This window comes from Pogona vitticeps, chromosome 8 (assembly GCF_051106095.1).
Source record: "Pogona vitticeps strain Pit_001003342236 chromosome 8, PviZW2.1, whole genome shotgun sequence".
NCBI lineage: Eukaryota > Metazoa > Chordata > Lepidosauria > Squamata > Agamidae > Pogona > Pogona vitticeps.
The window spans coordinates 302,180-325,000 of record NC_135790.1 but is presented as its reverse complement, the minus strand read 5'-3'; the positions used below and the strand labels follow the sequence as shown (position 1 = coordinate 325,000).

Below are 22,821 nucleotides of genomic sequence, written 5' to 3'. Positions count from 1 at the left end.
GCCCCAGGTGCACCCCAGCTGCTCTCCCTCACCTGGAGCCTCCTCTGTCAGTGCCCTTCACCACTGTGCCCCCTGGCCCCCCTGCCCCCCCACCCCCCTGGGCCCCCTTGCCCTCTAGGCCATGTAACCACAGCCTTTCTCAGCTCTGGTGTCTCAGGCTGGCATGAGTGACCCCGCTGGCTGCTTCTGGCTGAACCTGCCTCTCCTGGGTCATGGGGAGGTGGGGGGGGCACTGGCAACATGACCCTGCTTGTAGCTTTTTTAGAGATCTAGTGAAATGGTTGCCCAACCCAGGATATTGTAAAGGGTGACCTGGGTGAATAGGAGGTTCCCCCCCCTTTTCTGTGGCAAGGGAGGTGGAGAACCCACTGAAGCATCAGCATAGAAAGCAATTCAGGACGAACAAGGGGGATCTGTGCCTCACTCAGCCCGGGGAGCTGCTTTGTGCCACACAGGACACAGCGCCAGTGTTGCCTGGAATGAAACGGGTCCCTGTTTGTTGAAAGAGGAAGTGGTGAGCTCAGCAAGAGTCCCCCCCCCCCCCGTCCCCAGCACACGCACACACGCCCTCGTGTAAACTGACCGGATGTCACCATCAGAGGAATTAATTGCTAGGAAATTGCTAACGAAGCAGTGCCAATCACCCAATCTATTCTGGGCTCAGGGTTTGATCTCTGGGAGACTGGTAGGGGGCTGTTTGAAATGTTCTCAGTGGGTTTGTTTTGAAGTTTCTCTGATGCACCAAAGGCTGGGGAGGGAGGCGCCGACTCCCCAGTAGGTTCGTCTCTCCACCGCACATGCCCTTCTGGACTAGTTTGTGGGATAAATGGACTGCTTATTCCGTGTTCAGTTCCAGATGGCATCAAAGCTGTTTCAAAGGGATCAGGAAATTCTGAGCTCTCTGCCTCAAAACCATATTTTCATAGTTGCAGGGAACAAAGACCAGGGGGATCCCAAGGTAACCTCATCGCCATCCTGTCTATTGCACCTTTCTGTAAGGAGGACCAGTCAAAGCAGCCATGGGGTGAAGTGGGGGTGCCACTCGGTTGGCGGTCCTGGCAAGGAGCGCGTGCGTGGCTTTGGTGGGCAGCAGTGGGTTGGGGGTTCTGGCTGCATGGACCCAGCAGGGGAGGAGGAGCTGGGGGGGGGAGCCCGCAGTGCTCCTGCCGAGGGGCTGGGAGGCAGGATGGGTTGTCATTCACGCTGAGTTCCCTGAACCTGCGGAGACCCCCTGGGCATCTCTTTGGACCCATGAAGCGGCGGGCTGGGAGGCTGGTCCCCGGAGGGCCTTGGGGGGCTTGAAGAGGCATGCAAAAGGCAGGGGACATGAAGGCTCTGGATGAGGGCTGAGGCCGACCTCGGCAGTTAGCTGACCAGAACAGAAAAGGGGGAAATGCTAGCCGGCCACCAACCCTCCCACCCCCCCCCCCCAGCGGCTCCTGCAGCGCTGCTTGATGCTGCTCCTCCCCGACTCCCATTACACGTGGCGGGGGGGGCGGCATCGGGAAAGAGGTGGGCCCGGCGCCCTCGGTTCCTCGGCCCCCTCCCCCGGGCCGGCGACCAGGCGCTTCTCTCCTCTCCCTTGGAAAGCTTTTCAGAGCCGCGCAAAGGACACAAGCGGTGACGGGAAGGGCGAGGAGCCCCTGATCGGGGGGGGGGGGGGGTTGGTACAAATCGCGCCTTGTCGGCCGAGGCGGGGGCGGCGGAAAGGGCCGCCGGGAATTGATCGCCAATCGTTTAGCACAAGCGGCGATTTGTGGAGCCCGTCGGGGCGCCCGCAGGCTGCAGAGCGGGGGGGGGGGGTGGAGGGCCGGGGGGGCAGCGCTCCTTTTAGGGGCGCAAGAGGGGAGGGGGCACGAGGAGCGGAGCAGGGACTGCGGTGGCTAAAGGGGAGGAGGGGGGAGCGCGCTCCTTCTCTGCCGCCCTTCACTTAGCGGGGCATCTTCCCCCCCCCCCCAGCGAGGCGGGGGAGGGGCGGGCGGCATCCCAGTCCTTGTGATTTCATGGGGGTAGGGGGCCTCTCCTCCCGTCGTGAACCTGTTCCTATGCTGAGGCCTTCTCTGGGGGGGGGCTTTCAGGGGAGGCTCGGAGGTTGGGCAGAAGGGACGGGTATCTTTCTCGTGTGACCCCCCCCTCCTTAGGAAGGCTGCCCCCCAGGGAGACCCGCCTGGCCCCAAGACTCTTCTCCCAGACAGTTGCTGGAATGCAATTCTTGAAGAGCCGAGAACTCGGTCTTGTGAAGAGGTGTTCGTTCTAATATAGTGTTTTCACGGTTTCTGTTTTTCACTTTTGTATGTTTCCATTCTAAGACATGTCAACTCTCTCTCTCTCTCTCTCTCTTTGGCCCTCCCCCCCCCCACCGTTAAGAAGAAGAAGCAGTAGCTGTTGCAGGAGCAACCGCCTGCCCGCCCACCAAGGGCCCCTGTAGGCCAGGCCAGGCCCCTTCTGCAGAAGCTGCTCATCCCTCTTTGGCTCTGACATCCCAGGACCATCCTAGGGACAGGAGGCGCAGGAGTTCCTGGGTCTAAGCAAGACTCCCGGCCTCCAGCCTTGGGTTCCCTCCCTCGCTGAGCCCGGGCTCTCCGCTTCCTCGCTTCTGTTCCCCTGGGTGCCTGTGAGGAGCTGCGATGGGCTCAGAGGTTCCTGCTGGACCTGCCCCTCACGCCCAAGCCCCCCCCCGCGGGGGGCACCAGGTGGGGAAGCACAGGGAGGCTGACCAAACTCCCACTCTCTGCATCTTAGCCCTTCCTCGGAAAGAGGGCTCAGGAGTGGTATCCAGTATGGGCATCCAGAGGCTCCTTCATTAGAAGCTTCTGGAGAGAATTGAGAGGGAGAGTCTGCAATGAACAGACTGGCACGATAATCAATAAGCTGCTCGATCCAGGCATCATCCCAGGAGCCCAGCCCACCCTGCAAAAACCTTTGCAAGTTCAGGAAAGCAGACCCAGGAGAGATGGCAGAAGAGGCTCAAAAAACTGGCTGCCATTAAAGCCGCGATCAGCGGTGGATCCCGGCCATTTCCCCGAAGCTTTCCAGGCACTTGAAGCTTGGGGGCAAGGAGCTGCCTGGGGCACAGAGTGGAGATGGCGGGGGGGGGGGAAGAGAGGAGAGGCACAAGCCAGTAGGCGGCAGTGGCCCTGGAAGCCCTCCTGTCCCCGAGGGCTTGGCATCAGCGGGCCCTGAGCGGGGTCGCCCTTGTGCCTCTGAATCCTTTGGACCCCAAAGTCTCCTCTCCACTTCTGAGCTGGGATGGAGAGAGAGCCTGAAGCTGCTGTCATGAACTGGGGGCTGCTGAAGACACAAGGTGTGTTTCTTTTTATGGACACCCAGTAGCTGTGGTTCCCTCGGCCACTTACACATTGAAGGATGCGCAATGGCATTCCAAGTTGGGGAGTGGGGCCTGGTGCTGGCGGGGTGTGTGGGTGCAGACTTTGTTTTGATCTCCCTCTAAGTAGGATTGAAAAGATCACTATATTAATCCATGCAATTAAACTGGTTGTCGGTGCAATGACAGATGGCCATGAGGATTCTGATTCGCTTCGTCCAGCTGTTCTTCTCTGCTTGCTTTCCTCAGAGCCTCTTTTACTGGTCTATTAAGAAGACCCCAAAGTGGGAGAACATGCACGCCAGTGGCGGGGAGGGAGTCGCCCTCTTGCTCCTGGTATGATGCTTCTGGACTGAGCAGCTGAAGGGCAGATAGTGGCCCAGGGAGAGGCCTGGGTTGCCAGCGTCCCTCCCTTCCGCTCCTCTGCAGCTCCCTGCATTCTGCACTTCTAAAACTTGATTAATTTAATTTATGGGCCCCCCAGCAGCCAAATTAGAAAAGGTTCAAGGCCAACTCCGTCTGATCTTTCACAGGATGAATGTTTGAAGAGGCAGATCAGGTTTCACACAGAGGCTGGGAGTGCGGGGGGGCGGGTTAGTTAGCAGAAGGGCAGTTTTCAAATACTGAAAGCCACATTCTGTGGCTCATGCCTCCCGCCTGCCGAGTGCCATCCAGTGGCCTAGCATCTCTCCCACCCTGCCTGCGGCCGTTCTACTTGCAGATGGACAGACGCTGCTGGCAGTACGTGGGCCCAGCCGCTGGACAGCTGTTCTCCCTCTGTATAGAGCAGAGGGATTGTCTTCCTGAAGGTGCTGATCTGATCTGTAGGAATCTTAACAGGGAGAGGGAGGCTGTTCCTGTCTTCCTGGCCCTCCATCCCTGGTGCACAGAGCACAAAGCCCCATCCCCACCCCAGGCTCCTCCTGCCCCGGCCCCACTGCAGGAGGCATGGCTAAGAGCCACCCACGGCATGGAAGAAGGCCACCCGGTGAGCCAAAGTCAACTGACGGGAGGTTGGATTGGCTTCTCCATCTCAGCTACTCTTTCTGCCCTTGATGAAGGCAGGAATCAAACCTATGGGCTGAAAAGATGATGCCTTAGTTGGGAGTTGCTCATGGGTCCAGGGAAGCCACACGTCCCTGGGCGGGCGGGCTGCGGAGTGGAGGGGTCTCCCGACTGCTCTGAGATGCTGGCTGCCTCCCTGGGTGTGTCTGCTTCCAGAAACGCAGTGCCTGAGGCCTGGGGGGGGGGAGGGGGAGACCTGGCCCAAATTCTAGGATTCCAATTAACATGACCTATTTTGCCAAGACCCATTTCTAATTAATTCTAACAGAACTAAATGGTTTGTTATTCGTATTGGGAGGGGGGAGGGGGGTGGAGGCAGGAGACTCAAGTCTCAAAATTAATTCCACTTTATTGTTAATGAAACCTACAGGCTAAAGTGCACTGGAGAAAAACCACTCCCCAGAGAGAGAGACAGAGAAAGAAAGATCGGGGAGAGGAGAGGAGACAGGCGGCCGCCCCTTGCCTCTTCACTCAGGTTATTTCCAGCTTGTCTTAATGTGCTCAGAAGCCACAGCAACGGAGCAAAAAGCCTCGGCAATGGGGAACTTAATTAAACCTTACTTGGGAGAGTTAAATATTCATTATTGGGCTTCAATTACTGGCTTTGCCTTTTCTCCCCCTTGCTTATTTTCGTTTGCATGTGGGCTAATTAGCCTGATTGTTCCTACTTGCTCAGAACCTGGGCACTGACAGTTATATTATTGGTGGGGCTCAGAGAACTGGCCTGAAACCAGGAGGAGCCCATTTGCTGAGATGGAGGGGGGGGGGAGGCCAATTCCCTCCACCTTCCAAGGGGTGGCTGTGACTGGGGCTGGGCACCTGGCTCTCAGGACCAAGAAACTGCAGCCTGAGATCCGGTGGGAGACCTTGGCGGGCAGCGGGCAGCTGATGCTCATCGACGGGCCCATCAGCAAAGCGGCCTTGGCCAAGTGACAGCCTTGCCTTGTAGAGACTCGCTAGCATCAGGTTGGAGTGTGAGACTTGGGCCTGGGAGGCTGCCAGAAGATCTGGCCTGGGGCCCCCTCCCTCCAGGGGCCAGTGTGGCCAGTGCATGGCAGTGGTCCCCTCCCTCCCTCCCTCCCGGGCATGGGGGCAGAGATTTTCTGGCTGTGGGCTCAGTGGGATTCCTAAGCAAAGAGCAACCCAAAGCCATTCGGGGCCATGCACGCTTTCCATCCTTCTCAGTATGCAATGAGTTACAAATAAGATAGCTACCTGTAATTAGTTAACTCTTTGAGCTAGCAAAAAGTTACTTGCCTAATAGTAACAGAAAGAGTAAGACTGAGGAGTAGCACCTACCAGTGCAACAAGTAACTTTTTCTAGTTTCTTTCAACTTTCACTTTTCCACGGCCTTTGAAGGCCTTAAAACCAGAGGGGGCTTTCCCAAGCTTTATGCCATCCTTTTACCACCATCACTGCCCAGTTGCAGGAAAATAAACCAGGAGCCAATGAGGCCACATGTAACCTAACAGGTTTTCACCCTTGTACCAAGTGACTGTGGGCCTTCAGTGTTCCTATCATTTCAATGTTGCTCGTTAACAACTTTCCTTGTGTGTGTGTGTGGGGGGGGGGAATGTTTATTTTTCTTCCCAGTCTATATGGCCCTTGCAGGTCATCTGCAGCTTGGGCTTCCCTGTAGCTTGTGCGTTTCACGTAACTCTGCTTTCCTTGAGCCCCTCTCCCTGCATCTGAAGCCAGAGGGGAAGAGCTTGCAGTGCTAGCGACCCACGTTCCTTCCCAACCCCCCCCCATCTCATTGGCCATCTTCGGGTGGGGGGGGGCAGGCCGCCTCATTCCCCAAATGCAGCAGAAGCAGCAGAAATAAATTACAAATTCCATCTGGGGTGGAGTGATGAACGGCTGCACTTGAGATGGCGTCTTATCACGCCAATGCACATGGGCTCCGGTGTGCCTGGATGTTGCGTGCATGAGGAAGGAACCTGAAGAAAGGGGATGTCAAATGGGGGAGCTGCTTTCTTTCTTGCCAAAATTCTGTTCTGCAGGTCAGATCCCTCTGTCCCTTTTTACTTGACAATGAGTTGGAGAAATCCCAGTTCCTACCTTGTTACCCTGGAAGAGACTTCCTAGGTTATTGTTTTAAACAGCATTAATACAGACTCTGCTAGTAGAATGTTGAATGCAGATCGGGAAAGCTACCAGCAAATCCAGAATCATCCTAATATTGTCAATAAGGGGAGGAAAGGACGCGATAAGGGGAAAGAACATTTAATGGTTGAAAACGCTCAAACAAATCAAAGTTGAAGACCTGCTGAGATGAAGAGCACAAACAGATCATAGAATGGACATATGTTGGTGATGACGGGAGGTTTAGAAAAGGACCCACAGGGTGGAGTGTGAAGCCGTTAAGATCAAGACCAACAGCAGCCTCTTGGTCTTATCAGCAGCCTGCCTGGCCACTGCGAGGAGCACGATGCCAAACCAGTTGGATCTGACCCAGCGGCGCAATGGCCTTCCCTCCCACTGGGGCTGCGCCTGTCCAGCAGAGCTGCTTCTGCTCTTGGAAGCCTCTGGAAGAGAAAGGAGATGTGGACTCCCGACCAAGCGTTCGGCCTCTGCAACAGATCTGTAAGCAATTCTCTCTCCCACCTGTCTAACAAGAGCAATCTGGGGTCACTTGCCTTGCCACCACAAAATGAAGAATGAACGTGTGAGTGGATTTTGGTCCTGGACTTAGAATTCCTTCTTTCTAAGGATGAAACTAGAAAAACACATTTATCACAATGTTTATGGAAGATCTCCCTGAAGAGGTGCACCCTATCTTCTTTCTCAAAGCAGGGACATTCCTTCAGTCTCACATCCTGAATTCCAGCATGTTTTATTTTGTGGTTTGGAGAGTAAACACAACCTTTCTTGGCAAGCATGATGGGTGGGATGCGAGAGAATCCCTTTTGCAAAAGGGGGAATGTGTGAATCGGGAAGAATACGGGTTCCTCTTGCCATCTAGTGGGAGGCTGAGTCCAGCCTCTGGATCTTGCGGGTGCAAGGAAAAGGCAAAGAGGATCCAGCCCGCCTGAGGTCTGCCCACTCCTGCCCTGGTGCAAAAGGACCTTCTCCTCTCCCTCCTCTCTCCTCAGTTACTCGGCTCCACCTGAGCATCCGGCATCTCAGAGAGGTATCAAGAGGAAGCAATCAGGAGCGCCTGCCTGTAACAACACCAGTCGATGGGTAATTGCACCAGAATCGCTCTCTGGCTCCTCTTGGTAGAGAAGAAGGAGGAATGCTTTCAGTGGCATGATTGCTTTCCCCTCCTGCTCAGGCTTGGGCCGGGCACCCTTCCCACAGCAGACAGGCAGAAGCTTTACAAGGCGTAACCCTCCTGCAGAACAGAGACATTTGAAGGAGAAGAATAGAAACTGATCAGTCAGCAGCAAAAGGGAGCAAAAGGAAACTTGGGATGTGCCCCCATGCAATCCAGAAAGTAAATGCTGGCCTGGAAACATTTCCAGAGATATTCTGTGCAAACAACAGAGATATTGAAAGGGGAAAAGGTCTTCTTTGGCCAGTTTTTCCTGGAGGCAAGGACTCCCACAAAGCTTTAGCCTTTCTTTTTGAAGAGCCTTTCAATGTTGATGCAGCCTAAAGCCAACCGGAATGGAGACGTTAGTGAGCATGTGATGTTGTCAGTGAACATGGATTTCCAGCATTGACTAGGTGACCCTCGGGTTCCCTTCCAGCGCTGTAGTTCAATTCTATTCTACCTTTTGATTCCCTGGGCCACCTTGGGAAGGGGATGCTCATACTCTGAGTCCCATTGCCTGTGTGGTTGTGTCTGGGTGTGGATGAGAGAGAGAGAGAGAAAGAGAGAGAGAGAGAAGAGGAGGAGAGGGAATAGAGGTAAGCCACATTTCGTCCTGCCACACCCCCATCTCTTCTGCCCATCCCACCACCCAGCCAGGCCAAGGCAGAGGTTGCCCGCGGTTGCTGCCTTCTGGCCTCATGGTGTGTAGGGAGTAGCATGACTCTTTGGTGGGCACAACAGACGAGCTGGAGAGCCAAGGACCATAAAAACCTCCAAGTATGAAATTAGCTTGACTCTGTAATGGAGCTACATCAGGCTGGCTGTCAGGAAATCAATAGCACACAGTAATTATGCCCGTAAACATGCTGGAGAGGCAAAAGGAGTCACAGAGAACCAGAAAGGGATGGTGGAGAAGGTGTGTTCTCTGCATAAGGCAACCCTTCCTCGGATTTCCGCACCTGGAGAAAAAGAAGGGAGATCAGCATTGTCATTATGATCCTCCTCCTCCTATTATTACTATTCAAATTAACCAGCAAGAGCTAGCAAAGAAGAAAGGAGCTCCTTCAGAGAGTTTTGCCAGAGAGGTAACTCTAGAGCAAGGGCAAGAGATGAACGGCAGGATTCAGGATTGCAAACTGAGGCATGAAATAGGGCATTTATCCTGCTAGCAGAGCACCCTCCCCATCCCAAAAGGGCACTTGGGGCTGAGGAATCGACCCTCTAAAGGAGAACTGAAAGAGAGGGAGGGACGCTGGATAGATGGTCCAGTCTGGAAGGGCAAGGAGACTCTGGCCCTGCTGCCATATGGAAGGGAGCAGACCACAGAGTCTCCTGGAGACAAGAGAGCCTCCTCGGCCGCGTCCGCTTCAGCCCACGGTTTTCAAAGGCCCCTGAAGGCTGCCAATCCACGTGCCAAAGCCTTTGGGGTCACCGTTGAAGCAGAAAGGGCAGGGCCTCGGAAAGGGGCAGAGCCGACACGCAGGGGGAGGTCCAAAAGGAACCTCAGAAGGGGTGGACCCTGCCTTTTGCTGGCTTCCTCTTTCATGGCAGCTCTTGCATAGAGACGTTTGGCTTCCTGCCATGAAAAAGGTGGGGGGGGGAGAAGAGCAAGGGCTCTCTGGGGACAAGGAAAGCCCCGTCCCCCAGTTGCGGTGTAAACTAGTCTCTCCTCTGCAGCCCCAGAGGTCCAGGAGATGTAAGGGTCCAGCTCCTCCTGCAACGTTGCTGGACTTTCCTGCTGGACAGAGGTGGCCTCCCTGGGAAGACGCCGCCTCACAATCTGAGCTGAGGAGGAATTCTGAGAGCCTCCAGGGAGGGCAGGGAGCAAAAGGGGACAGGAGGACACCTGGGGTGGGAGCACAGAGACTGGCATTGCACCTGAGCAGAGCCCCCGCCTCCAAGGGAGGGCTTGGCCCATGGTTCAGGAAGCAGGCCCCCAGGTGACAGCCTGGCAGAGCCAGCAGGATGAGGCCGAGGAGGGAGGGAGGGAGGGAGGGAGGGAGGGAGGGAGGAGGTGGGCGGCAGTCAACTGCAGCCAAGAGAGGAGGCTGCAGCCTCATCGGTCACCTTAAGCGGAAACAATTCTGTTCCTCTCAGAAATGGCCTGGCTGTCATTGGCCATTAGGAGTGTTTAAAAGGCGCCTCAAAATATTGAGGCTGATGCTTGTTGGCATTAATGTGGCCATTAATATTAATACCTCCTGGAACGCTGGAGTCATGTTAATAGTGGTGCTTTCCCCAACTGCACCTTCGGAAAGCTTGGTCTGGAAGCTATTTTCAAAAGGTATTTTTAAATTAACAGTCAGGCTGAAAGAATGGAGTGAGGTGTGTGTGACCGGCAGGGCCCTTTCCTAGTTAGAGAGGGGCAGGTCGGTCAAGATCCTCTTCCTACTTAGAAATGCATCACAAGCCTGGACTTCTGTGGGTCTCGAAGGGCAAATGGCATCATCTGCCCCTGGACTTTGTTCAAGGGTTAGGGTTAGGGTTTTAGCCAGGCACTGCAAAAATGTGCTTAAAAGGGGATAAGTCCATGTTTGAAAACACACCTTCCACGGAGTGTATTTCTCACCCACCCTTCTCCTTAGCTATCCAAGGGTTTCTTTGTTGTTCTTTGCTCCCCAGAATAGGAGAAGGTTATCTTGCAAAAACATTGAGGGAGGCATTTAACGCAAAATGCAGAAAGCATGATGGGTGTAAAACGGGTGCTGTCTCCTTCTCATGCTGGAAAGGAGAAACTCTCAGAGAAGGCGGGCAAGACCCAGCAAAGCTGTTTTGCCCTTTCAGGAAGGCTTGACAGGATCCTAGCAAGTCCTCTTCACACCCATTGCAATGAAAGCAACCGACACTTGCCTTGCAGAACAGGATTTAGGAACATGGATAGCCGGTTGACAAAGCCCCTGATCGAGCAGCTCCAGCCCTACCGTCCGGGTGGGTGGGCAGTGGGTTGACGAGACGGCCTCCTGTGGGAAACTGGGATCAGGCTGACATGCAAGGACAACGGTTAGCCCTTGAGCGAGTCCTTACTGCCTTTTCACATCCATGGAGGGGCTCTTGATGATGGCCATCCACCTTGAGCTGGAGGGAGGGGCACCTTCTGCCCACTGAGGTGCCCCCCCTCACCTGCACTGCTTCAGCTTCTGCGGTCAGCAGGGGCATCTTGCTGCCACCACCACCACCCCTGCTCCCCACATGAAAGAGTTTCTCACTGCTATTATGATTTACATAATTACTACCTTTGTTGTGCTTTCTGTCTTCAAAATATTTTATTGTGAAGCACTAATCCTCTGCTTAATTGATTCGCTGGCACTTGTTATATTAATGAATCTGATGACAGATTTTCAGAAATGCAGACAAGAAAACCTTTATTCCCAGTTTGGTTTGGTTCGTTTGCTGTCCCACCTTCCCTCTCCCCCCCCCCCCCAGCATTAAGGCTTCTGTCTTCCAGTGCTCCATCTCTCTTTCTCTCAAAAAAGAAGCGTGCCACCCTCTCCCTGAGAATCTTCATGGTTGGCATAACCTACTGCATCTTGGACAGCTTCTGGGCACAACCCCCTGGGGCTGGGAAGACAGAAAAGAAGTGGGCCCATGCCGCCTCCCAGCCAGGGGCCAAGGTGGCCCCACAGGGTGTCAGAAGCAGCAGGATTTCCTTGGCTACTGCTAGGAAATGCATTTGCCTGAGAGGGCCTTTTTCTGGGTCCCAACAATGGCATGGGGTGGCAGGGTGTGGAAGGCAGGCAAGTGGCAGGTCACACCACGCAAGACCCACCGCTGATGGGCAGCACACGCATACACATCTGCATCTGTTGGAAGGTTAAGAAGGAGAAGCCTTTGAAAGGTGCAGCGGAGAGAACGGCAGCCTCTGCATTCTAAACAACTGGGTTTCCTAAAGGGAATTGTGTGCAAGCTGCCTGCCTCAGATCAAGTTGTTCCTCGACAGAGAAAGCAACGCACAACACTGAGGCAGACGGAGCCGCCACAAATGAGAGGAAACCTAGAAGAGAGGAGGATCACACGTGGAACATCACAGAAGTGGGATCCTGGAGGGGGAGACGGAGAGGCTTTGGGGGGGGGGACTGTTCTCGCAGAAGCCTTGGCGGCGGCCCTTCCTTCAGGCACGAGACAGTGCGTGTCCTCCCCCGCCGTGGCTGCAGGCAGACCCTGAGCTCTGGAAAGCCACTTCTGGGGGCTTTTGCACCCTGGGTCAGGGTTCCTCTCCCCAAATGAACTTTCAGGAACAAAGTAATATACATTTTTTACTGATTACTCACTCTCCCGGTCCTCAGTTCCTTTCAAACATGGGCTCAGCCCCAAGCCACTCTGTTCTGTGAAATGCCCTGTACTGCTGCACTCCTCGGAGTCTCCAAGCAAGGGAGTCACATCTAAACACAGAGGAGGGTGTTTTTTTTTAAGATACTGTAGACTGTTTTGTGCATAAGATGGCTCTAAGACTTGGGTACCACCCGGTGCCATGGATCTCAGAGAATGGGGCAGAGTTGAACTGGCAAGCCTACAGCCTGCTCTGGAGACCACTGCCAAAGTGATAACTCTTAGGACCTGCTGCCCATGGCCTGTTTAAACCTGTGGGATGGGCCTCCAAGGGCTGCAGTAGCCACACACCCCTCTGTGCTCCCCCACCCTGCCCGACCTGGCTGTTGTGCCACTTTGCTGTCGTATACAGCGGCCCTTGTCACTGTCAAGTTAGCTTTGGTGGGAAGTGTCCATGTTTTCTTACACCAACAAAATCAATGTTCTGGGTTTTTTAAAAATTCAGTCTTTTTCTTATCACCCTTATTCTCAGGTGCTGTGCTTCTACCTCAGTTCTGCTGGGATGCATTTCTTGGGAGACACCTTTAATCAGGACACTTATCCCTGTCACTTTAAAATAGATTTGAATAGCAATGCCCCTCTCCCAGAGTGGTTTCCTTAAAGATCCAGACAGAACTGGCTTAAGAGAAGCCGGTCTGCTTTCTGCAGTGAGCAAAGAGTTTGGTGGTGCTATTGGCTGTTTGCTATGTTACCCTTGACTGTACCTTTCAAACGTTTCTCTTTACCTTAATTTTTCAGTAATGCCAGTTTTTCTTTTCCCAGCAGTGTTTTCTGTGTTCCTAATTTGGGGGGGGGGGGACTCCCAAAGACAGAGAAGAAAGAATGGTTTGAAGTGAAAAGGTATTGGTAGAACCGAGGAAAGACATCTGAACAAAGACTCTTCCGGCCTCAACCTCATTGAAAACAGGAGGAACATCGACATCTCTTTCTTGTACTGTAACTTTTTCTTCAGGTGGGCACAGCAGGGGGCTCTGCGCTTTGATTCCCTGAGTCAGGGTGCGGGTGGGGAACCCTCTGCTTACCTGTAACTAAGCCTTCTGAACACGGTAAGACTTCATGCCCTCAAAGGCGGGTCAATGGGACCGGACTAGTGTAGCCTTGGCCCCTTCAAACTCTGTGGTGGGTCCATGATCTTTGTGCCAGCAGCCCGGCTTGTGGGCCAGGAATGGGGCAGCCGACGAGGGTGGCCTGCTTGGAGACTGACCTCCCCTCCTGAAATGGGCAATCAATTCCCCAAATACGGGAATAGGCTGCATATTTTAACTGGTTTTCAGGATTCAATTAAGTTTGGCTGCTCAGGCCTAGGACTCGCTTCATGAGGCTTTAATTCTCTTCCTCCCCAAACCCCTTCAAGTCCAAAACAGAGCCATAACTAACGGCAACCTGCCTGACTTCTAAGTGAGTTGGAACAGAATTTTTTAAAAATGTTCACCTTCAAGGAAGAGCCTCGCTACCCTAGAGGGCTGAGATTTACAAAGGTGCCTGCTAATGGGTTCTTCCTCGTGAGCCTTGGCTTCAGGTGGCCCTTCAATTATTTATTGTATTTACTTGCAAAATTTATTAATCGCTTTTCTTCCACAAGGTACCTGCTTATTTCTGACTCACCTGAAATTTGCCAGCCTCTGGGACTTGGAGTCCCTCCTACACCAAAGACAGGACTTCCCAGGCGTGACTTGAAAGAGACAGGATTTGGGGGGTTTGGGGGGGGAGATATTTTTTCTTTTAAAAAAGATGGGCTTGAACAGGGGCCATGGCTCGGTGTCCGATGGCCATCTCTTGGCCCACCACTCATGTAGGACGCCCCTCCTTTGCTGGCCACAGAAGGGGTGGCTTCCTGCCAAAGCAGGTTGTCTGATGGCCACAGGTCACGACACGCCAGAGTCTGCTGTGAAAGGAGAGGTTCCCACACACACACACACACACACAAAACCTCGGCCCTGGCCCTCCCTTACGGGCTCCTAAAGGCTCTTCCAGCTGGGTTCCCCTCCCCACCCGCCCTCACAGAACTATCCTCCAGAAAGCCGCCCATAAACCTGCTCAGAAACACATTTCAATTTAAGCTTCTTGTGAGAAATCCACCTGGACTCATACCATTGTGTGGACATGTAATAACATTTACAAGCTCTCTTCGCCCCCTCCCACACACACACACATACATCCCGTGTGGCTCAGAGGCTGTAAGGCAATTTCATGGAACGGGAGGAGAGACCCTCAATCGGAAATGGCAAGGCAGCTCGTGGCATCTCTGCCCGGAGGGAAAGTGCCAGGAGCCAGTCACCCCCCCCCTTCCTTCCTTCCTTCCCTCCCGCCAGCACCGCCTGGCTTAAGCCCCGACCCCTCAGACCCAGCCGGTTCCCCCCCCCCCCACGGGTCTCCCCCCCGGAGAACGGGGTCGGCTGCGAAAGTACCTCACCTTCATTCGCGGGCCGCCTGGTGACGGGGCTGCTCCGAGGGCAGAGCCGGTGAGGGGGGGGTCTCTCCGGGAGCCCGGGGAGCCCAGACCGGGGGGGCACACGGCCCGCTCGGCGGGGGCAGCAGAAGGAGCTTTGGGGTTCAGCGGGGCAGGGCTTGTTTTCGGCTCCTTTTCAGCTGCTCCAGAACGGGCGGAATTCGGATCCGAAGGAAAGCGGTTCCGAGCAAACACGGGAGAGGCTGCTCAGCAGCGAGAGGGGGTTCCTCAGGCGGCGGCGGGCTCCCCTTTCCTGGAGGCGGGAGGCCCGTTTGCCTGCCCCGGAGGCTTGCCCTGCCGGGAGGAGGCTTAGGGTCCCTTCCTGCCCTCCACTTCTAGCATCCTACCATTCTTTCCTCTTGGTCTGGCTAATTCTGCTTCTGAAAGACAAAATAATTCCGTTGCTGATTTTGCTGCGTAATTATGGGACTCTGGTCAAGAGAGTGCCCAGTGTGATGGGAGAAGAACTTCGGGTCTGCAATCCATGGAAACCCCGCCATTGCCCCCCATTATTCCCCTGCTCGGCACACTCTGTGTATGTAAATACGATCTGGGGAATTGGGGGGGGGGGGGAGAGAGAGAGATAACTTCATTTGCATTGGTAAGTGGTGGCTACTGTTTTCAAGTCCCAGGATGTGAGGCTGATGAAAGACGGTTAATTCAATTTCAACAGAGAAATTGATTAATGGACTGGATTAAAATAAATCCCGGGTGCCTCTGTCCTCTGCAAGGCATACCAATTCCGCTTTATCTTCTGGTCTTTTCCTCCTCCTGGTCTTTGCACAATACCTGTGCATTGTGGGGAGCAGAAAATACCAATAAGGGGACAAGCAGAAAGCTGTTCTGCCTGCTGGAGGGAGGGAGGCAGAGAGAAGAGAGAGAGAGATATTAGATTAAACACACCTTCCTCTTTAATTAGCTTGATTTATATGCATTTATACTAACAGGCAAGCCTGTTGGGAATACATTGATCTTGGATTTCTTCTCACTGCCTCCAGCAGATTTCGGAAATGAATATGTATTTGTAAAAAAGCAAAATATAAAGGAAGCTGTAGATTCTCGTTCTCACTAAATAGGTCAAAGCCTCTTTCTGCCCCTCCCCGGCCTACACACTGCAGAGAGCGCCTGGTGCCAGGCACAGCCCAGTTCCCAGTTTCCAGGAGACCTTCCTCAGGTGTCAGGCTTTGGCCTCAAGGGGCAGGGGCTGCAGAAGGCTGCGGGACACCCCCCACCCCCCACCCACCCACCATCCCACCCACCATCTCCCCCTCCCTCCTCTGTCTCCTGGTGCACGTGTCTTCCTTTTTTGAATTTGCCCTGTTGTTTCCATGCTCCCTGTTGTTACACTAATGCCACTCAGTTCTTCCTACTGGTTTCTTTTGCTGGAAGAGAATTCAGCCTGAATCCTTCCCTGTCTCCCTGTCCAGTTCCAGGAGGGCACCATCAATTCGTTTTTCTTCTATGGGGTCAAGTCACCTTGTTGTATGGCAACTTGTTGTGTGGCTCTTGCAAATTCAAGCCTGCAGTTCCGTTCAGGAAGTCAATCCATCTTGCATTGGGTCTTCCTCTTTTCCTGCTGCCTTCTACCTTTCCCGGCATGATGGCCTTTCCCAGAAAATCCAGCCTTCTCCTGATGTGCCCAAAGCAGGGCAGCTTCAGTCTCACCATTTCTGCCTCCACGGATAATCCAGGTTTGATTTGATCTGGGACCTACTTGTTTGTCTTTGTGGCAGTCCAGCAGGGCATCGGCATCAGTAAGGATGCCACCTGTCCCACTGGTCCCTGTGAGGGCTTGAGGGGCTGAGGAAGTGCCTGCATGCTGGAAATGCTGAACCACTTCCTGCAAAGGCCAAGCTCTACCCTGGGAAGGGGTTCCAAGAAGGGCCGGGGCTTCCTCCTGTGATGCCGCTCTTCTGCGTAAGGCCTGCCAGGATGATATTGGCAGAACCACACACATCGGTCTTTTATCTGTCAGCTGAAGGCAGAAGGTACTCTGGTCTCACTGTCTTGGACTCCCAGAATACAGGACATCTGGCACCCCACAACATGCAGGGGGACCAAGGCTGGGTTATGTAGGAGGGGCTCTCATCCAGTATCATAGGCCATCTTCTCCAGAAAGTGGGGCATTATCCTGCTGCCTTAAGAGGGAGAAAATGGCTTCTCTCTCCCTGAAAAGGGGCTGCCGTGCTGTTCCCATGCAGGCTTCTTGGCTCTGGGTGCTACAGGACAAGCCCCTGACAAGGAGCCCCATAGGCAGCATTTGGGGGAATGAGTGTTTTCTCCAAAGGACAAGGTCTGGAACCCCCCTCCCTCCTCCCCTCCCCCCCTCCCCTCCCCTCCCCTTGGCAAGGCCGGCCAGGGCTCCTGCTGGCCCACACTCCCGCTCTCCACGCTGGCCCTCCGCACTGCCGCCCCTTTCCCCAGCGCTGATAGTCACGTCCTGGTCCGACTGCTATTTTCCAGCTGTCAGGGGTTGATGTGACGGATGGTATTTATGGTTGCTGAAAGCTTCAATAAACAACACTTTGGCTGCGCAATCACCTCCTTCTCATTTCCAGGCAAAAGCTGTGCAGAAAGTAATTCAGGCTAAAATGATGATACGGCCCAATTTGACAGCCTGTCAGAGGCAGGGGCCTGACCAACAGGATTGGGCACCTCGCTTCCAGAAACACTCCAAGGACAATTCTCCGCTCAGTGCCCTGATGGCGGCAACCGACCAGAGGCGGAGGAACCAGGGAAAGCGCAAAGAGGAACATCAGCACCTCCGGAGAGCTGGTCCTTCCCTCCCTGGGGGCCGGTGGAGGGCACAAGGGGGGCCCTTTGGAAGAGGGGCCCCATCCCCACTTGGCAAGGCTCCACTTTCGCCCTCAGGCAAAGCAACCCAAGGTGGCCAGCGCTATCCGTGGGGGCCGGGAGCAGGAAAGTGGCTGGCAGCAGCCCATTCCTCCTGCCCGTCAAGCCCTTGGTCAGACCCCCCCCCCGACGCTGCTGTCCCTGAGTGAGACCTCCCTCCTTTCCCCACCCTGAGCCTTGTTCTGTGTTTCCTCCTCCCCCCACTTTCCCCCCCCCATAAGTGGCTGCTTTACAGGACAAGAAAGTGGCTGCAGCCACCCAGGAAACCCCATTCACAGCGCTCAGCACCCGGTCTCAACTAGGGTGCTTTAGAGCTTGGAAACAAACAGAAGCAACTCCTTCAGAGGGAAAGGCCAAGGAGTTGGAGGAGGCTGTTCATCTGAGGGTGGGTGGAGGTGTCTCATAAATAAGAGGCATGCTGAAGGTTCATAACAGCAGCCGTGGCCTGGAGGAAATGGGTGAAGAGAGGCCGTGGTCTGCCTTCCTTTTCCAATTCCAGCTCAAGGTTGGAGCAAGCCCAAGGGTCATGCCCATGTTCCCCCTCACAAGGGAGCACATGAGCAGGGGAGGGGGGTCCTTTGGCAGCGGGGCCACCAACAGCAGCCCATGGAGGCTCCCTTGAACGGCTGCCCCCATTTGTGGCACAGGATTAAAAGGATGCTGGCCACTGTTGGAAGACGTGGTGATCCTCCACTGCTCAGACAGCTTTACTGGGGGATTAGACAAATGTGCATGGCGGAGCAGAAGGCGATCAGAGGCTGTGATGAGGACTGAACGAACCCTTGCTAATTCAGAGGTGAGATGCTGGAACAGGAAGGAAGGAAGGAAGGAAGGAAGGAAGGAAGGAAGGAAGGAAGGAAGGAAGGAAGGAAGGAAGGAAGGAAGGAAGGAAGGAAGGAAGGAAGGAAGGAAGGAAGGAAGGAAGGAAGGAAGGAAGGAAGGAAGGAGTGCTGGGCCCTAAGCAAGAGGGGTTCAGCCCCTGCCTTCTTGGGGCACCCATGGAGCCTCGCCTCAGCCATGGCCGGCTGGGTAGCTAACTTGTCCGAGTCTCCCTGTCTTTCGGGCAAGAACGCCCAGCTGCCCCGGATTCACAGGAAGAGCTGCCTGTCACCCAAGGAGCTGGATCTCAGGTAAAACAGAAGAGCTTCCGAGGGAGGGGTGGCTGTCCTAGAAGCCTCTCTGCCCGGCAGAGGTCAGCCTGGAGCCACACTCCCACAGTATCCCCAGAAAACCAGGCCAGGGACAATAAGCAAGATGTGGGGGCGGGGGGGGGGAGCGAAGCAGGTCCCTCCACACACAGCCCCCCCATGTAGCCATGGCCTTTCAGCAGGAGCTCGAAGGAGGAAGAGGGAAGGGGAAGCAGCAAAGAAGCCCCCCCCCCCCCACTCCTTTATCCATGCCTGCTTTCAGGGGGCAGCCCTTCCAAGGAGCGCTTCCCCTTTTGCTTTTTAAAACACACCTGCCCGCACGGGCGCGCGCACAGAGCAGGCCGGGATGCCCGGGGGGGGGGGGCTCCCGGCTCCCTTGGTGAGTCGGATCGCGGACTCGCCAAAAACGGCTCCGTGTGCCTCGCGGCCGACTCTTCAGGGCTGGTGTGATGTCCTTACTACAAAGCATTAGGGAGTGGGGTTTGGTCCTGGCAACAAAAAAGGCAGCGGCCCGCCTGGCGGGAGGCAGAGGCTGCCCACACACAGACACGGAGCGGAGCCCCGGTGCCCGAAGCGTCCCCAGCCGGGCGTCTCCGGAGACGACTTCCTCAGGAGGCCGCGAGGCTGCCTCCCGGGGGCCTCCGAGTCTTGCCCCCCCCCAGACCTGGAGGATCTGCTGGCCGAGCCTTTCGTGAGCCCCCCCCGCCCCCCGTCTCGGCGGCCGCCAGCCCTCGCTCGGGCCTCCTCCGCCTGTCCTCGCCGCGCCGGGAGGGGGCATGTCCGCTCCGGACCGCTGCTGGCACCGCCTGGGCGCCTGGTTTCCCTCCCTCCGAGGGTCCCGCCACCCAACCCGGGGCGCGCGCGTGTTGGTAGGAAACCGAGGACGCCGAGGCCTTTCTCGGGGCCAGTTGATCACGGTCGATGCTGCCTATTCTCCCTCTGACAGATCGCTGGCGCGTTGGCAACCTAGTCAATAGGGAATGACATAAATCATGCTAATTAAGCTATCTTTAAACGACATTCTTCAACCTCGCGGGCAGGCTCTGCCAGACACACACGTGCCCTCGCTCATCCCGCAGCTGCTCGGCTGCAGAGGCTCCGCAGAAGCCCCGAGACCCCCCCCCCTCCCGCGCCCCTCGGAGAGGCTGGGCTGGAGGGGCGCCGGGCGCCGGGAAAGGGGCCAGCACGGGAGGGGGGCCGGAAACCCCAGGGAGCTTGTCCCCGGGAGGAAGAGCAGGGAAGGGCTCGGCCTCCCCTTCCCCGACGAGGCACTCGGCAGCTGAGCGGGCGTCCACCCACCCAGTCCACCCACCCGCCCCCGCGCGCGCATCCCATAACGCCCCAGGGCATCCCCCGGGGCCGTTGTCGGCGGGCGGGCGGGCGTGGGGGGGGGGAGAGCAAGGTCATCCCGATGCAAAGCCTCAGAAGTCCAGGCTGAGGGAGCCCACGCGGGGATTGGGACCCCAGCTTCCTCGGTGGGCATCTAGCCCCACTTCGTAGCTTCTCCCCCCCCCCCCTTGGCAGAACAGACCTTTCACCGAACTGTTGGGTCTGAATATGAGGCCGGGGAGATCGGCAAAGGGGCAAGGAGCCTCGGTGGTGAGCTGAGGTCTGGATCCGGCCCCTCCGGGAGGTTTCTCCGATACCTCCTCCTGCTGGCCTCAGGCAGCCTGGCCTGTGATTGGCGGGGAGGGGGCTGGTGTTTGTATGTGTGGAGGTTGTGACCCTGCACATGTGGAGGGATCCGTAGTGGTCTGAGGGGGGGGGAAGGAAGAGGAGGAGAGGGAGGGTGCCTCTCCCGAGTGGACTGCCACCCCCACCCCCGCCCCACTGAAGAGGCAGCCCCTCTCCCCCCCCCTTTTCAGGACTCTGCTCCCTCACCCTCCCACCCGCCCTATTCTCCAGGTTTCAGCTTGTGCCTCCTCTTCCTTTAAAAAAGGCTTAAAATGCTTATCAGGCTCCAGCATAATTTGGGCTCCAGCAGCTGCCTGAGGGGGCTTGGCAGGCCACAAGCCGTGGGGAGTCTCTGCCCCACGCAGGGCAGGCGGATTCCGGTTCCTAAGAGGGTCCGTGGACTGTGAGGGTAGCCCCGAGGGACTCACACAGGAACAAATGCAAGGGGAGGCACACCCTCCCTCTCCCCTTGCACCTCCCACCCGCCATCTCTTTCTTTCCAGGGCTCTGTGTGTGTGTGTGTATGTGTGTGTGTTGAAGAGGGGCTTACAACTGTCTCCCTCTGTGAGACCGTGAGCTATTCCGCCCAGCTTCCCTGCTGATCGCTTCGCCAACACAGCGCACAAGAAGGATGGGTTGCTTTGAAATGCGCCGGGGAAGCTGTAATCCGCTGATGGACACCTCGGGTGTTGGTGGCAGTAGTGGAGGCGGCGGCTGAGATTCCTGTTTCCTTTGTAAGGGGAGGGGGCGGATGCTCCTCTTACGCCGGGCTTCTCCCTTCCAAACAAAGTGTCTAGCCGGAAAGAGCACCTCCGCTTTGCTTCATTTCAAACTGCCTTTGTCGCTACTTAGGACCTCCTCAGCATGAGCAGTCTATCTTTCCAATCACCTAGATTAACTGCTTGCTCTCTTTTGAAAGGGGTGTGGGGGAGCACACACACACGTGGGCGGGAATCCTCATTCCTGTGCTCTGGTGCTGTCCTCTGAAGATGCCGGCCGCAGAGACTGGCGAAACGTTAGGAAGAATAACCTTCAGAACACGGCCAAAGAGTCTGAAAAACTCACAACAACCGTGTGTTTTTTGTTTGTCTGTTGGGTGCCTGCTGAGGAGCAGATTTAACAGGACCTTGCTCACTGCAGATGGACAGGGCTTTGTTTTCAGTGCAGAAGCAGGACCAAAGAAGGTGCGAGACGGGGAGGAGAAAGAGTGCAGAGGCAGCAGCTGCAGGGAGAAAGGGTGAGATGCAGGGGGTGGTTTTGGGTGCACACCCTTCTGCTTGGGGTCCTGGGCATTGTGCCAAAGGTCTCAAGGGAAGTGCTCAAGATGGGTCTGAAGGAAAAGAGAGCAGGGGAAGGGGTGGTTACTGCCAAACAGGCAGAAGGGGGGGCAGGGCTGTCTGAGGCTGCTGGGGAACAGTCGGACAGCAAGAGGTGGGGGGGGGGCAGGTAGAAGGCCTCAAGCAAGGAAGCCATGAGGCCAGAATGGCTGGGGCAGGAACGGGCCATGAACAAGCTCCGAAGGTAAGGGTGGGGCACTTCTCCTGAACCCAGAAGCAGATGATAAGCCAGAAAGAGAACTTGGGGAGGGCCACGGCCAAGGGAGCATAGGCTGCATATTGCAGATGTTTGCTGCCCCCACTCCAGGCGGGGCCCAAGACTTCAGGAGCACCACCCTTCTCGTTGCCTGCTCAGAAATTCAGCAGCCCCTCCTCAGGGAGTCCCTGTTGATGTGGCTAAAGAAATATGATCTGGAAGCCCAGAGCCAGGCTTTTAGTGGGGCCGATTACGTCATCTGCAACCTTATTAGCAGCCCTACCAGACAGCTGTAATTTATAGCTGCTCCTCTAAGAAATACAGTATCAATATCTTTGTTTCTTTCCAATATATATATAGCTGAGCTGGACATGAGGTCTTCCAAGCCTAGCGAATGTTCCAGCCACCACCCACCCACCCACCTTGTATCAATGGGTGTCTTTTCTGCAGTTATTTGGCTCCACCACCAAAATAGGAAGGAAAAATAAAACATTTTAAAATGCCGTGAAATCTTTTGTCCCTTTTATTCTCCATCTTTCATCAGACGACACCATCCATCCGTCAGACAAGGACTGTGTTTCTTTATGAATGGAACAGAGAGAACGACAGTGCTTAGTGGTGTTAGTGCTGCCTTTTGTTTAATATTTAATCATTAAGAGCACTTTATAACAATAAATGCTGCTGTCTTCATTTTTTAGAAACAATCAAGAGCCCTTCCAGCGCCTCAATGATTAACAAATTTATTGTGGTAAAATCTTTCACAAGCTTGAACTCACTTGTCAGATGCATGAAGTGGTCACCCTGACTGTGCGGGCAAGTGTCTGCACTCTGAGAACAGCAAAAGAGGGAGAGAAAAGGGCAAATGTTGCAAAGTGAGGCCAAAAACTGAGGCAGTGCAAGAGATGGAACCGGGCAGTTTAGAAAATAACAACCAGCCACTCTTTGCTGAAAAACAATTCCAGTTTCATTTTTATGAATAAAGTTTGACTTGATGGCTTCATGTTTAAGGTTGCCAGGAGAGCAGATCTGAGGGCCAACACTGGGGTGGGGGTGGGTGGGGGTGGAGCTGCCCTTATGATGTCACAGAGGCAGGTCTTGGGGATGTCACGGAGATGGGGCAAGCAAAGATTAAGAGAACTGCTTCTTGGCTATCTGGTGGTGGAAACAGAGATAAGAGGAATCCTGGTA

General features: G+C 55.2%; 1 long non-coding RNA gene across 1 annotated transcript in view; it reads left to right on the top strand.

Annotated features, from left to right (window-relative positions):
- Positions 1-4,965, top strand: part of LOC140701869 (uncharacterized) — a 5,091-nt gene extending 126 nt beyond the window's left edge. Inside the window, exons 1-3 of the long non-coding RNA XR_012080862.2 lie at positions 1-958; positions 2,368-3,661; positions 4,761-4,965. The exon at positions 1-958 is cut by the window's left edge and continues 126 nt beyond it. This is a non-coding gene — a long non-coding RNA (uncharacterized LOC140701869). The remainder of the gene's footprint in view (positions 959-2,367; positions 3,662-4,760) is intronic.
- The last annotated feature ends 17,856 nt before the right edge of the window (positions 4,966-22,821 follow it).